Source organism: Mustela erminea, chromosome 13 (genome assembly GCF_009829155.1).
Source record: "Mustela erminea isolate mMusErm1 chromosome 13, mMusErm1.Pri, whole genome shotgun sequence".
NCBI lineage: Eukaryota > Metazoa > Chordata > Mammalia > Carnivora > Mustelidae > Mustela > Mustela erminea.
Genome location: NC_045626.1, coordinates 58,568,420 through 58,584,404, shown reverse-complemented (window position 1 = coordinate 58,584,404; position 15,985 = coordinate 58,568,420).

The window sequence follows — 15,985 nt, the reverse complement described above, 5'->3', positions numbered from 1 at the left end:
TCTGAGATGTCCCCGGGCCGTCCCCGGGTGGTAGGTGCCAGGAGCAGCAGCAGGAGCAGTCCCTTGTGGCCTTGAGGAAGGATCAGCTGGACCACAGCCCTGAGCTCCCGGGCACCGTCACACACGCTTGGTCCCAGGCCTCAGCTCTGGCCCAGGAAACCACTCCAGAGTCAAACTGAAGACTAGGGCAGAGGAGCAAAGGGGCTGAGCCTTCCATTTCAGTAGCACAAGCCCTTCTCCGTACCTTTCGCTGGGCTTACCAGGCCCCACACAGGTGAGGTTGCTGGGAGACCTCAAACAGCCGCAAACGCAGGAGGCCCAGGTCTCCGGGGGGCTCAGTGTCCCCAGGGCCTCTCGTAAGGACTTCTTGCCACTCACTCAAGTCAGGCCTCCCATCACCCTTTTGGGCAAGTGCCACAAGACATTTCTTTCTTTCTTTTTTTTTTTTTAAGATTTTTATTCATTTATTTGACAGATCACAAGTAGGCAAAGAGGCAGGCAGAGAGAGGGGGAAGCAGGCTCCCCACTGAGCAGAGAGCCCGATATGACCAGAGTCCCCCACACATTCCTCTTTGAGTGATGCCTTCCCAATTTCTCCTCCAAATGTAGCTTTGCTTTTTTTATCCGATTAGAAAGATAACATGCATTCAAACAAGACCATAGAGAAGGGAAAGAAGCTCAAGGTCATCTGAAATCCGGTTTGCTTGTGGTTAGATGAACACGTTTTGCATTGCCAAACCAGTATTTCTAGTCTCTGCCACATCCGTGAGGCAAAAGGAGGGAAGCAGACGAGTCTGGCTGCCCTGCTGTTGGCTTGTCTCTGAGGGGTGGGGGCACACAGGGGCAGCCCCCCCGGAACGCAGATGGGCAGCTATGTCGTCTCTGCCGCCAGAATCCTCTCAGAATCCTTTGCAGACTTTGCCTGCAAAACTTCTTTGGGCAGGTCAGATACGTAAACTCTTAATGCTGGGTGTTCTCCAGGGATCTGTGCCCACCTCAGACATGAAGCCTGCTTCCTCTCCGATGTCACGTGCCATTCTCCCTCTCGACCTCTCCCCTGGCTTGAGGCACAGCTCGACACAGATCATTCAGCCCTTTGGCAAACCTTCACTCAGGCAGAATCTTCTTGTCCTCCCCCATACCAAATCTCCCACACCAAAGGGATTTTGCGAAAACAATAGGGTGTAAACTCTAAGCGGTGTTAATCCCAGAGGGGGGCGTTCAGTGATGCAGCCCTGCGAGGGGACCAGTAGAAAATCACCTCCCACACCCAGGAAAAGGGCCTCAGGCCTAGAGATGGTGTCCGCACAGAAACACTGTCAGAACCGGGTGTCCCATAAGCAATCGGATTTGACCAGGCGTTTGGATACCTGTGAATTACGGGTCCTTTCCTTGCATGACTTTGGCCAACGTCCCTATATGGCTGGTGTCTGGAGGCATGGAAGGGAGAGGACTGTTGAGCTAGTGGGGGGTGGGAAGGATATCTTAAAGATCGGGAAGAGGTAGACTTCCCACCCACGGGTGAGATGGGACCACTCCAGACCCGACTCTTCCTTACGTGCTGGGAGCTTGACCCAAGGAATGGGAAGATCCTGGAACTCTCTGATGAAGATGCACGTATTCTTGGAGAACAGCACAGATGCTCGCAGCCACAGTGCTCTAGGATGGGTCACTTCCGGGAACAAGCCACGCTGTGCCGGGGGCTGACGGGCTGGGAGCAGGGACATGGGTGCCAGGACAGGGCAGCTGGCCGGGGGAAGGATAAGTCCGGAGTCAACTGGGCTTGGGAGGAGGGGAATGTGAACCAGGTAGCCTGAGAACAGCAGGGAAGCATCCTGGAGAATCCTTGACCTTCAGCATGCCGTCAATCGGCAAACAACTCTGCCAGCTCCACCTTCCGAGAGAATTTGAATCCCCCTCCACGGTCGTTCCCTCGCCTGGGTTACAGCTTCAGCCTCTCCTGTTCTCACACCTGCTTTCTCCCTCTCCCATCATTCATTGTCTACATTGTAGCCACATACTCCTTCGATTATCCGAGCTGTATCTACCTGCTGTCGTCTACTCTGCTCCAAGCCGGGTCCCTAGCCAGCTCTTTGGATCGGCTCCAGTTCACAGCCCGTCTCCACCGGCACCTTCAGCCCCAAGTCCCTTCTTCCTGCCTCCACCGGCATCACCTCCTGCCCAACGCCTCACAAGCATCTGTGTCCTTCTGGGCGCCGTGTGCACTGTTTCGGTCCTTTCCCTGGACCGTCTTCCTCCCTTTCCGCCCTTGCTCACTCTTCACGTCACGGAGAAGTCACTGACTTGTGTATCCCTTCCCGATCCCACCAGATTGTGTGGTTTTCAGCAAAGGCATGAAAATCACTGGAGAGTTGAACAGAAACGGCACCAATGCCCAGGCCTGCCTTCCCCTGGGACAATGAAATCCACCTCCCTGGAGTGCACCTGGGCCGGGGAAGTCTGCCAGAGGGCCAGGTCTGACCGCTCTGGGACTAGTCTCCGCTCGCAAGGAGCAGGGGCCTTGGCGGCCGCAGTGCATGTGCTAAACTGGGAGCTGCTGGCTTTGCCGCCGCCATGATCCTCAGCCGCATCCCCATTTCAGTCCTGATAATCCTGGACAGGCTGTTCACACACACATGCTTTGCTCTTGATTTTCACGAGTTGACGGCAATGCCTGTCTCCATCAGCAGGCTCCCTTCCAAAGTGCGCTTTTGACACCTGTTTGCTCCTTGGCCACCAAAGACACCAGGTGCTGCGTCTCTCTTCACTTCTGCTGTTTTGACTCAGGAAACAAAGCCGACAAGTGAGGCCACGTATTGGAATGGAGTTTTCTGGAGGCTCTCGGGCTCCGGCGGCAGGTGTCAAAGCAGATCTGCGAAGAAAGGCTCTCTTCGCCGTGGTCGGACGAAGAACTGTTGTCGTCATTGTTTATTATGAAGAGCCTGTGGAGATCCCCGCAGATTACTCCACCCAGCCCGCGACTGCGGTCTCCGCGGATGGCTCAGTGACGGTCATTGTTTTTGGAGCACGGCTCATCGCATGAGCTAGAATCACTCAGGGCCAGCTAATCAGAAGGAAGAGGTGATAACAGCCTCTTTATGATATACAGTTATGTGATAAGATGCAGACGTAATGAGAACTCTTTTCTTCTGGGAAAGATTAAAGACACTGGGTCCTGGCTCAGGAAGAAAAGGCTCTTTGTCTTGCCGAAGCGAAGTGACCGGATGTCTTGATTTAGGCGGAACGGGCCCGATGCTTTAGGACTTGTCCCCCATCTGCGGTCTGAGGTTATGTCCCTCTGTCATCTAGGGTCCTGAGGCACCACTTAAAAGGATCTGAAGCTCTTCTGGGGCTGGCTTCCTCCCCCTGGAGGTAGGGACCCCACTCAGAGACAGGGGCCGGGTCATCCCAAGCACTGAGAGGGAGGCCAGGGGAAGTGTGCCCTGAGATGTTTTCTTAGCACCCACTTTGGGGGCCTGCAGCCTCAGCAACTTGCCCAGACCTGCACCTGCAATCCAGAACTAGCTCCCTGCTGGCCCCTTCCGTGGAAGCTGCTCTGGGTTTCCTCCCACGAGGATCCATCAGCTTGACCCATCGACCACGTGAGAGGAATAGTTTCAGAGTCGGTGGCCACGGTGGGAGTGGGGTGTAGCTAGGAGCGGGAAAATGCGGAAGCTGCCAGTAAGTAACCAGCCATCTGGCCCGAGGCAAAGTGATTTTCCTTCTCTCTGCCTGTTTCTTCCCCCTGTGAATTTAAAGGCTTGAATGAAAGACCAATGCTATGTCCCCAAAGCCAAAGTCTACATCCATTACGGTTGACACTGGATTTCCAACACCTTATATGGTGCCTGGGGCATGGCAGGGCTTCGGCAGGGCCTCGGTGAAAACTGCTGAATGAGGTAAGGAATGCCTGTGGGAATGGAACAACCTCTACAGGGCCCTCTTTGGCTCTCAATTCTGTGATTCTTGCCAAATTTTTTAAAAATCTCTCAGCCTTTGCACTGAGCCCACCCCCTCAAACCATGGTCACTGTGCAATGAATCCACAAGATCTGCCTGAATGTTTGATCCTCTCTGGGGATTCCCAGAGAACACCAAGCAAAACTAAACCAAAAAGAGTGACGGATATTTTTTTTTTCTTTTTTGCCTCAGGCTTCCTCTCCCAGCTCCCCCACCCCCCTACCCCCACCTGATCACCTCTGCCCGACACTGCCCTACCTGGAGGTCCCCATCCCATGATCTCAGCACTCCCCATTGCCCTGCCCTGCCAGGGTCTCCGCAGGCACTGCCCACCCTCATCGTACCCCCGTCACAGTCCCTTTCCGCCCTGTGGCAAAAACGGATCACACTGAACAACTTCTCATTTTTAGGCCCTCTGGGACTGCGGCGTGCTCTAGGTTTGGAAACAGAAAACACGATCTGAAAGTCACTTTTGCCAAATACCAGGGTTTTGCCTTTGTGTACATTGCTTGGTCCCTCTGAAGCTCAGTTTACCCATCTGTGAAGTTGAATAATGGGTTTAACAATAGTCAGACCCTCATACACCTATACTCATGTAGTCAGGCAGGGTTGTCTATACGATTACATGAGAAAATACTTGTGATCATATTTTATAGCCAAAAAAAAATGCAATCATGTGTCAGTCTTCACTATGATATCGGCTGGTGATTATCTTCAAAACTGCTCTAAGGGGACAGGACATAAAAAGCAATTACTGGCAGGGCTTTGAAATCTGACTGGACAGCCGTCTTAGGAGCACGCCAGGTGCTCTCCTGATGCTGCCACCATCGAACTTTTGAACATCAAACAAACTTCTGGAATCACATTTCGGTGTTTTGAGTATACACAAATGAGGAAAACGTGGAATCAGTTTCCCTATATACATACATGAGGAACATCCTGGGGAAGAAATGTGAGACTGGGGAGAACCCTACGTATAAAAAAAAAAAAGAAAGAAAAATTCAAAAGAAAGGAAAACTAGGATTTCATGAGCTCACTCTATTGGTCAGATGTTTTGTGTGCATCATCTCCCTTAATCCTCACAACACCCCCATGGAAAGTGGACTGCTGCCTCTCATTTGTAGATAAGGCAACAGGAGTACAGAGAGGGTGATTTATTTATGGGGAGTCAACAAGTGTGCCAAAGCTGAGACTCGACCCCAGCTCTGACTGAAGCTAAGGCCACCGGCCACTTTCTCCTCTGCCTCTCCCTGCTTTACAAGACAGGGGAGTCACTACTGCCCCTTTGCACATAAAATGTCACCTACCCTTAGAAAAATGTGCATGTCCCCCATGGGCTCTGGGGACCTTGAAATCTCTGGACATTGATATGTTTTCTTAGTCCATAAAATGGTCTCACTCTGAGAATTAACATCCATGAACGCTGCTCTAATGCTGAGGCAGAAACCCATTTCCAAGTGCATTTGTTTATTTAGTAAATATTTGTAAGTCTCAGGCACTTGGCCACATTCCAGCCAGGCTCGTGAAAATACCATATTTGGGAGCTTTACATTGGAGCAGAGACTCTTTGATAAACAGTGTGGAAATGACCATGAAATTAACTAGGACTTCTTGGCTTTACGGGAGAAATCTGACTAACTCTCCCCCTCCAATTTCAGGGTTGGGGATATGCGGGAGGCACTACCTTCCCACGAGAACAACAGTCTGCTGCTTTCTCCCGCCTTCTCAAAGTCTTTCCAGCAAAATAGGGTGACACACCTGTCAAGGCAGTGACCCACACAAACAGTCCATTGGGCACGAGCAAGGGGCTGGCCAGTGCCCAAGGGAATGGCCACCTGACTCCTGAGGTTGGAAGCGTGAGCTGGACACACAAACTGCACAGGTATTGGGGAGGCAGAAAAGAAGGGACACACCATGACATGTGACTCCCATCCCAACGGTCTTCATACACCAACCTGTACAGAAAAAAAGAGGACATGGGGCTTGTTGAATGTCAAGGTCCATGGACATGGTTTCAGTTGAAGGGTGTGCCAGGGCTGAGGTACTCCCTGTGCTTGACCACCCTGAGGCTCTTCTGTCCTCTGTGAGGAAATCCTGTCCCCCCAAAACACAAGCCTCAGAGATGCTTGGTTATAAGCACGCCCTATTAAACAGACCAAAGAGGAGTTTCCAAACTCATAGGTTAAAAAAAAAAAGCTCCCAAGGGAAAGGTTTCGAAATGTTGACATTTCCCTATGCCACTTCACATAACAGCTTAAGAAAATAATTTCTATTTACATAACATTTTACAGTCTGTAAAGTACTTTCATTTTCACTACCTTCATACAACCATTATCATAACTCCTGAGGTAAAAATGGTTACCATTGCTGTTGTGATTCTCATATTAAACATGTGAAAACGGGAGTAAAGGCAGGTTAAGATATTCGCCAACGTCCAGCTTTGGTACCAACGCTAGAACTCAAACACAAACATTCTGGCCAAAAATCCTATGATCTTTCTCTGGATTTCTCTTGGCGTTTCTGTCATCACTTGGCCAACAGCTTCTTGCGATACGAAGGTTTGTTGTACGTTTGTTGTACATTTGTTGTACATTTGTTGTACGTTTGTTGCAGAGCCCAGCATCTATACAAAATGAAAATATATGACGATGTAGTACAAAGCTGACAGTGAACACTTTTACAAAATCACTGAAAAGATGAAGTTAAACGATATTAAAGACCATCCTGTCAATTTCTGCTAATACCTTCCCCTTAGCAGTGCACATCACTGTAATCACCATGAATCCACATTTCACTCGCGTTCACAATATGAATGTACGGGTGCAGTTTTTATTGGCTACACTCTATTCCATTTTGTTCCTGCAAACAATTTACCAACCCGTTTCTCCATTGTGGGCTTTCAAGTTATTTTTCCACTTCTCCTTAAAAACAGAGTTATGAGTTCCTTACCCTGTGTGCACCTGGCCTCTTCTGACTAACTCAGTTAACCAGACAGGTAAAATTCTTTTTTGTGCGGACACCTGGGTGGCTCAGTCGGTTAAGCATCTCCCTTCAGCTCAGGGTCCTGGGATTCAAGTCCCACATCAGGCTCCTTGCTCAGCAGGGACCCTGCTTCTCCCTCTGCCTGCCGTTCCCCCTGCTTGTGCTCTCCCTTTCTCTCTCTCTGACAAATAAATAAAATCTTAAAAAAAAAAAAAATTTCCTTTTTGTACCTGAGCTACTTATTAAAAGTTAACACTTTGGAACTCAGGAACCCTCTGGAAGGAGGCGTGAGCACTCTCCATTTTAACAGCTCCCTCGTGATCTCACATCCAAAAGTTTAAAAACCATGAGTTATTTATGGGAATTTGTGTTAAGCTAGATGCTGTAGAAAATTTAGTGCCTTTCACTCGTTCACCTGATTCTAGTCTAGTGTTCAAGTTCTTCCTACCATTATAAAATATCTCTTGTCCTCTTATCCTGAGTGGACAATGATATTCTGGAAACTCCGGGGGAGATGTCGAGGCTTCATGTCAGCCGGAAGAGATGGCCGCCTTTGAGTCCTTAACACATGACTGAGTAGGAGTCCAGGGAGGGGAAGGCTTCTGTCTGAGAATATATCTGGCACTTTTTCCGATGAGCAATCACCCAACCACAGCATCAGCGCCATTATAAACACTCAGACCACCCAACGGAAAGGCAACATCAAGCCTCTTTTTGCAATCAGCTCGCCATGCGTTATGTGTCTGTGTGTGTGGTTCTGAATATAAAGCAGCCACAGAAAGGGTACATGAATTTCCCAAGATGGCTCCCAGAAGAACTCGAAAAATGTCTGTTTTTTTTGTTGTTGTTTTGGTTTTTGTTTTGTTTTGTTTTACCAAAACATCCATTCGATTAGAACTTGGGAAATAACGTTTTTTACAAAAGCCACCCACCAATATGCTCTTTTGGCATTGCAGCTCTGCTGTGAAATACAGTAGAAAGCTCGCCTCTTTCAGGAGGGGTGTGGGAGTCACTTGTCCAAAGGCCTGTGTTCATCGCTTTGCAACATGAGTCTGGGACACCCGTGCAGTTTGAGCTCCCAAAGTCAGGCTACCCCTGCGTGTTCTATGGACAGACAAAGCAAAAGGGCCGGGCTCTTTCCCACTGATGACTCTCATGGGTTGACTTGATACATAGCAGTGGTATTAGAATATCATAAAGAAAAGTCTTTGGGTTTTGGAGCCAAACAGACCCGGATCTGAACCCAGCTCAGTCGGATCTTGTATAGGTCAGCGAACCACTCCACTACTCCTGGATGTTTCTTTTTACTCCGATTTTATCAAAACATCTTAGTCCCGTGGCTCATTTACTCAGCACTGGACTTCAGCAAAAAGCTATCTTGATAAATTGCTTATAAAAGGTGTTCATTGGCTGAGGCTCTGCCCTTTGCAGTACAGCATGTGAGTTCTAGAAACAGCCTTATTGCCTTAAACTTGTAACTTCCAAAATGATGATCCCAGGTTTGGGGCACACTTTGAGCGGAGGTTCTGGTGGGGGAGTTCCAAGCTTCCCTCCCCACTCTCCACCCACAACAGCTCAAAGGTTACCTACTGTTAACAGAGCTCCACCCAAGCCTGTATGTGGGGGGGGGGGGGAAAGGGAAAAGAAAAGTCCCACCTCTATGGTAGTCAGAATTCTACAACATGGGATCCCATTCCAGGACTCCTTGCCTAAACCCCAGAACCTGTGAATATGAGGAACTACCCCTCCCACCATTAGATTATGCTGGATGGCACACTTGACCCTGAGGGAGATTATCCAGCTGGCCCTTAAAAGCAGAGTGCTTTCTCTGGCTGGTGGCAGAAGAGGAAGGTGGAGAGATTCCAAACAGAAGGAGAATTGGAGTGTTTGTCCAGTAAGTATGGGCCTCCTTGGGGACACTTTTTATTGACTGCTTCTTTTTTCTTTCTCATAATTTTTGTTGAAATTATATATAACATAATGTTTTTATTATATTTTAAATACTATGTAATGTGGAAAGCCAAGATATCAGAGTCTCTCCTCTTCCCAGAATTTTGTTGTTCTTGTTCATTGCTATTGTTTTTTAGTCATTTTCCTGAACTAATTCTATGTGTTTTTTTGTGTGTGGTCACTGAAGTCCTTGCTGGTTAGTGTTGCATTCAGCTAATGATCAGAAAGAGATTTCTTTAAGTGCCTAGAACCCATAAGTCATCCAAGTCTTTGCCAGGAGCTCTGTGTGCAATCAAACAGTTTATACCTTTGCCTTATTCTTCACTTCTCCCTTGCACAGAGCCCCACAGTAAGTCAAAGATAAGAGCTTATGGTCTTATCAAGTCTTTCCTGAGATGTGTAGATCACTGGGCAGTCATACAAACCTACCTATGCATGAATATGGCTTTCTGTAGTCCCAGGAACTTTTCAAATTTCCATATAGACACCCCATTCTTCAGATTTACCTTTTAAACCTTCTGGTTAACTTTTTGTTAGCCCCAACTGTCATCCAGGGCATCAGGCAGATGAGATGTTCAACAATTGCCTCTCATTGGTTTTGACAAACACCCCTGGGGAAAAGGCTGTTTGCTCCTGCAAGCTCCTTGTCAGGTCAAATAAAGATAGCCTTAACAATGGCGTCTTCCAGGGGCATCTGGGTGGTTCAGTTGGTTAAGCTTAGGTCATGATCCCAGGGTCCCAGGATCAAGTCCTGCAACCAGATAGAGCCCTGTGTGTCCGGGTCTCTGCTCAGCAGGAAGTCTGCTTCTCTCTCTGCCCCTCCCCTTGCTCCTTCTCTCTCTCTCTCTCTCTCCCCCAAATAAATAAAATCTTTTTTAAAAAAAAGGGGGGGTCTCCCAGGGAACAAGCAGATGGGTCAAATAATGACAGTTCTCTGGAAATGGGGCTTTGAAGGAGCTCCAATCCTATTCTGCCCCCTTTAGTGACTGCCAGGCTGCTGGTTTTCACCATTATCAGAGGTTATCTGTTCTCTCTCTCTCTCTCTTTTTTTTTTTTTTAAGTTCTTATCTATTTATCTGGCAGAGAAAGAGAAAAAGAGAGAGAGAGCACAAACAAGGGGAGCAACTGGCAGAGGGAGAGGGAGAAGCAGGCCCCCCCACCAAACAAGGAGCCCGACGTGGGGCTCAATCCCAGGACCCTGGGATCACAACCTGAGCCACAGACAGATGCTTAACAACTGAGCCACCCAGGCACCCCAGGTTATCTGCTTTCAAGACCACAGTGGAGTGGGGGCAGAAGTGTGGGGTGGTAGGCATAGTGCAAGTTAAAATATCATAAAGCTCACTATTCTTGTGAAGATTCAGCTATTTTTCTTGAACATTCCTTGGGCTGCTGCAAGCCTTTGGTTCATTTCCGGAGTTCTGAAAAAGTTGCTTCATACTATTTTTGCCAGTGTTCCCATTGCTTCTACGGAGGAAAGAATTTTCAGAAGTCCTTATGGCACCGTTTTCACTGATGTCACTCTTTTTATTTGATTTTAATTAATTTAGATGTAAACAGCCACACAGAATTAGTGGCTACTGTACTGGACAGCACAAGTCTATAAAATAACAATATAAAGTCAGTTAATCGATTAGAAATCTACTCCACTCTTATATCAGAATACACGAATACAGTAAACTTGAAATCACAAAAACAAAACGAATAACCTGTTTTGAATGCAACAAAATTTTACAACTTTTAGAAAACATTTTAAAACTTTTCAGAACTATATCAGAGCGATATTTCTGAAATATTTCTGAAATATCGCTCTCATTCCCTATATTTTTATGATGAGAAATGGGACCACCAAAGGAAGACAGTCCTAAGGGCTCCCATGTCCTCAATGTCACTGGTGCCCATGGACTGATACAGATTACAGATCACAAAAGTGGGAACAGGGTTGGGGCTGACACGCCAGGCATGCCTGGGCCCATCCTCTTAACTTATAAAGAGGTGTGTTGTTCTTTGTATCATTTCTGCTTCCCCAGGGGAAGTTCATTTTTAAAGTCACTTTGGGTTCATTTTTAAAGTCACTTTGCTAATTTTGAGCATATCTTTGCCTTGCCCTCTGAGACCACACCTAGGGGACAGCAAGTTTGTGGCCAGAGAGCAGCACATGCGTCTCTCTAAGTACATGGACCTTTGTTTCATGAAAACATTGGCGGGAATATCTAGGGACCAGCAGAACTACTCACACACTTTGTGTTTTCCTACTTTGCTCACTGGAAGTCCCATGTCCCCAAGAACCTTATTCCCAGGCTGGCATGATAGTCAGTTATCCTGTTTGCAAGTGACAGGAGACAGTATCAGACAACACCCTAAATTCAGCTGGGGAATTTCAGGGTTTTGGTGACAGATTGTCACATTTTGATCCCCCCCCCCCGCCACATTGTGCACTGCCATTGTTTTCTAGTTCAATAAACTGAAGATCAATCATTTTGGTTTCAAACGTATACACTGGGGTTTAGGGTTAGAGGCTTTTGTTTTCCTAATTGGTTGGATTTTTTTTTTTTTTTAAATAACACTGGTTCTATTCCTGGTTGATTGAATGATGAATATTTGATTTCAGTTAATTTTTCGGTGAATGAGGACAGCTCACTCCAGGCACCCATTTATAGCTCACTTGACTTCTAGCCCCTGAGAAACAAGGCAATTCCCTGCCCAGCACATCCCATCACACCCACTCAGCCTGGGGCACCTCCAAGTGCCAGTACGCACGCGCACCTCCTGCCCACTGGCCAGAAGGGCAACGTGGACATCCTTGCTCGGGCTGCCGTGGGTTTCCAGACTTCCACAGGCTTCCAGACTTCAGAAAGGCAAACTAAAGCTTGGGTGAATGGGAGCAAGAAGCTTTTCCAAGGTATCCACAATGTTAGACAATCCAGAAAAAAATTGGTTTACTCTCCCAGATTTCAGCCTGCCAAACCCTCTTTGGCACAAACCACCAAAGCTCCCTTTCCATCATTTTTAAGAGGCTTAACAAAGAAATAAGTGACGATATTCTGAGATAGAGGAACACCATTCTTGTAAATCCCTAGGACACCTTCTCCCCCAGGGAGCCTTCCCTGCCACCAAGGCTAAGTTCAGCGTCCCTTCCCCATGATCCCATGTTCCTGAGCAGAAAAAGCAGGCACTTAGCTCTCTTTTTTGCAAATTGCCTTTTACCATGTTGGCCTCCCCAGCCAGACTGGGAGCCTCTTGGGAGAACAGGATTTGCCTTAGTTACCTCTCTACACAAGCACAGCTCCAAGCATAAGACCTTATGCATCTCCTGCAGTAAATGGCCTGTATTTACATGCTTCCCACATATATACATGTGCAGCTCTCAATGAACATTTATTGGACTCAACCCAAGGTGGCTATGCCCAGAACAGAGAATGTGGGTTTTTTAGGGATCCTAACAGCTAAACAATTTAAAACCAGGTCTTTGGGTGTTTTATGCAAGTAATGAATCATGAAATTTTAAAAAAAAGAAGAAGAAATTCAATATGTAATAAAGCCTAGGGAAAAAAGTGGAACAGTGAACAAGACCAAGGAAATCTAAGAGAAGAGAAAAGGAAAAGCCTTTGAGGGACAGAAGGGGGACAATGCAGTCTTCATAAAACTTCACCAGATGGCTTTGAACCTTTCCTTAGTGACCACAGAGGCTCCGCACCAAGCTGTTGCTCCTTTCTCAACGACGGTCAGGAGTTCTGCGGGAGGACCACCTGCCCTGTCTCCCCCTACCCCCACTTCGTAGAAAACAATTGGAAGGGTTGCCTGGCGTCTTCCTTCCTGGAGTCAAGTGTTTCAAACACATCATGTGTGTTCGCTCTCACACGGGAATCCTTAGTAGGCTTTTCTTCACTTCCCATCATTTAAAATGCAAACATCAAAAGAGAAGCAAAGCCCATTTAAAACTAAATAACGCCATTGATGGAGAACCCAGGAGGGCCAGGGCGGGGCTTAGAGCCAGGTTTGCTTGGGTGATCCAAGGGGCAGGCCACCGCACGTGGTCTCCAGATCGAACCTCAGCCGGCCCCTTGGCCCTGGGAGGCTCCGCCCCCAAAACAGCGAATCCCCATAAAGCCCTTCAGTTTCTGGGGTACTCAGGGAGCCGGATTCCTGAAGGCAAGCAAACAAAGAGCTGTTCTGTCACATGTTTGTGTTGGACGCCCAAATGTGTCTGTAAAAGGACGAGTATCTACTAGTAGATTAACATTAAGAAAAAGTCAAGATTAGGGAAAGGAAAAAAAAAATCTGAGAGTCTGCAGCAGCTCAGACTCTGGGCCTAGCCGACTGCGGGCCACCGAGGGACCCGTGCTTCCTCCTGACCCTGCTGCTGGTCACCGCGGAGGGGGCGTCCGGGGGTCCCCGGGCCTAGGGCGACAGCTGGGGGAGGGGGAGGGGTTCCTGCAGGGGCAGCGCGGAGGAGGGCTGCTCTCCGAGTCCCCTGCTTGCCCCGCCCTCCAACCCTGCCCCTGCCGGCACTGTTCCACCCAGTCGAGCCTGTTGAACAATTTCTCTTCTGAAACAGCCCCCTCGGTGCAGCCTCATTCCACGTTCAGTGACATGAAAGAGATACTAATGCCGATTATCAAAGGCATGTGCTCCAAACCGCCCAGGCCTAATGCCTGGGGGGTGTAACTTTATCTCTTCCTCCCACTTCTCCATGCTCCCGCTGTGCAGGGCTCGGGGGCGAGTAGCACTTCGTTTCTCCCCCTGCTCATTTCACATCAGATATTCATCGGAGTGGGGGGAGCAGGAATTCATACCGTCAGCTTGTAGGTCACATTCAGGCAAACATGCTTCTCAGAGCCAAACACAGGAGCAGAAAGCTGACAGCCAGGGGCTCCCCGGGGAGCAGGCTCCATGGAGGGCTGGCCTGCAGACCTCCTTCTCCACCGGCCACCTCATATGGGTCCTCTCCCATTGACAGTGTCCCCGCACAAACCCACAGAAACTTGGGTCAGTCCCTTCCTCGGAACAAAAGATCTGACACTTTCCGGGACTGGGCTAATTCTTTTCTGCTCTGGACGTTCAAGACCTGAGCTGTGCAACAACAGGGGCGGGGTGGGGGCGGGGTGTGGGGGGGAGCGGCATCAGCCTGCCTGCCGTGGGATAGTACACAACCATGACAATGATGTGTAGAAGGTAGAAGAAAATTTCCTGATGGGCAAAAATGCTCGTCGTGCATCACTAAAGGGGAATGCGGAGTACAAAACACTACATGCAAGGATGCCTGGGTGGCTCAGTCGGTTAAGTGTCTTCCTTGGGCTGGGGACACTGTGTCGGGGTCCTGGGATTGAGTCCTGCATGGGGCTCTCTGCTCAGCGGGAAGTCTGCTTCTCTCTCTCCCTCTGCCCCTCCACCCCGTTCATTCTTTCTCTCCCTCTCTCTCTCTCGCTGACTCTCAAATAAACAAAATTTTAAATTAAAAAAAAAAAAAAACACTACATGCAGAATGATTTCAGTTTTCTACAACAAAATTGAGTAGATTGTGTGTTGTGAGTGCACAGGTGAAGTCGAAAAGGAATTCTACCAAACCGGCAACGGTGGTTGTGACAGAGCAATGGGACTATACGTGACTTTGCCTTGATTTTTTTTCTTTGCCTATGTCTATTTCCTAGCTGGGCCACCAAGTGCATTATTTCTCTATGATATAAAAATGTAAGATTAAATTGACTGACACATAGTATGGAAAAGAAAAACATTCTTTTAAAGAAACTGCCCATGTATGTGTGTAGTCGTACCCAAAGGGATCATTTTTAACGACTTTTTTTTTTTTCCCAAAAGAGCAAGTAACATAGTAAACTTCTCTGCACTGCTCATTAGATCTACGGATTCCCCCACTGTAGAGTGCCAGGAACAGGGATAGAAATCTCAATTCAGTTGTGAAAATGAGGTGGCCAAAATGATTCTCACTATCTACCTCAGAGTCATTTTTTTCTCAGGCTCTCCAGGGACGAATGTGTTAGGACCACACACCTGTATTGCTCTGGTTCTAGGATTAAATGAGGTAATGGAGGGGCGCCTGGGTGGTTCAGTCGTTAAGCATCTGCCCTCCGCTCAGGTCATGATCCCAGGGTCCTGCTCCACAGGAAGCCTGCTTCTCCCTCTCCCACTTCCCCTGCTTGTGTTCCCTCTCTCGCTGTGTCCCTCTCTGTCAAATAAATAAATAAAATCTTTAAAAATAAAAAACAAATTAGAAAAATGAGGTAAGGGAAGATAACTGCAAATCACAACTCACCGTACAAAGGTGGGTTCTTGGGTCTTTTGTCAGCTGTATGGCACCCGGGAGCAGTCCTCAAAACCTCACCTAAAAGCCTCACCCTCTGTCTCCCATTAGTCTTCTGTGTTTGAGGAGGGCCTGAGTTTTAGGCCTCACCAGAGGGAGAAGGGTAAGATGGCCCCTCCCCGCCATCTTACATCTGAACATGGCTGGACCGTGGAAGAGCCTGAGGTGTCTGAGAATGGTCTGAGAACCGAGTCTAATGGCAGAAGGACACAGGGAGAGAAACCCAGGGAAGACATTGCACAAAAATGGCCAATGGCCCGACGAGGCTCTTCAGTAGCTGATCCATTGAATTCACGATTGGAGGACAGGATGAGAAAGAAAATGTTTGGATAGTATGAGAGGCAAAACTCAACTGGAGTTTCTTGCCACATAGAAACTACACACTCCATAAATATGTGTATATTCCTCACCACACACACACACACACACACACACACACACGCACACACACACGCTCTTGGGCCCAACACTGTCTTCTTCATCCAGTAGCTGGTTGGAAAGGCTGTATCCAGGTTAGCCGTGAGCCGCCCTGGGATTCCAGCATTAGACGTACCTGTAGGCCCAAGGACAAACCCAGCTCCAAAGGCCAGTCTGGGCAGCAGGCTTGAGAGGGTCTGAGTTCCCACAATTGTACACAGATTTGCTGCAAGAATCAATACTGCAAAGGGTGCTCTCTCACCCTAACTAAACTAATACTTGATCTCAGGCCCTTTGAACAAAACACAGCCTTGGTTTCCAACAAGCAGTTCTGTACGTGAAAGAAAACCCAGGTCTA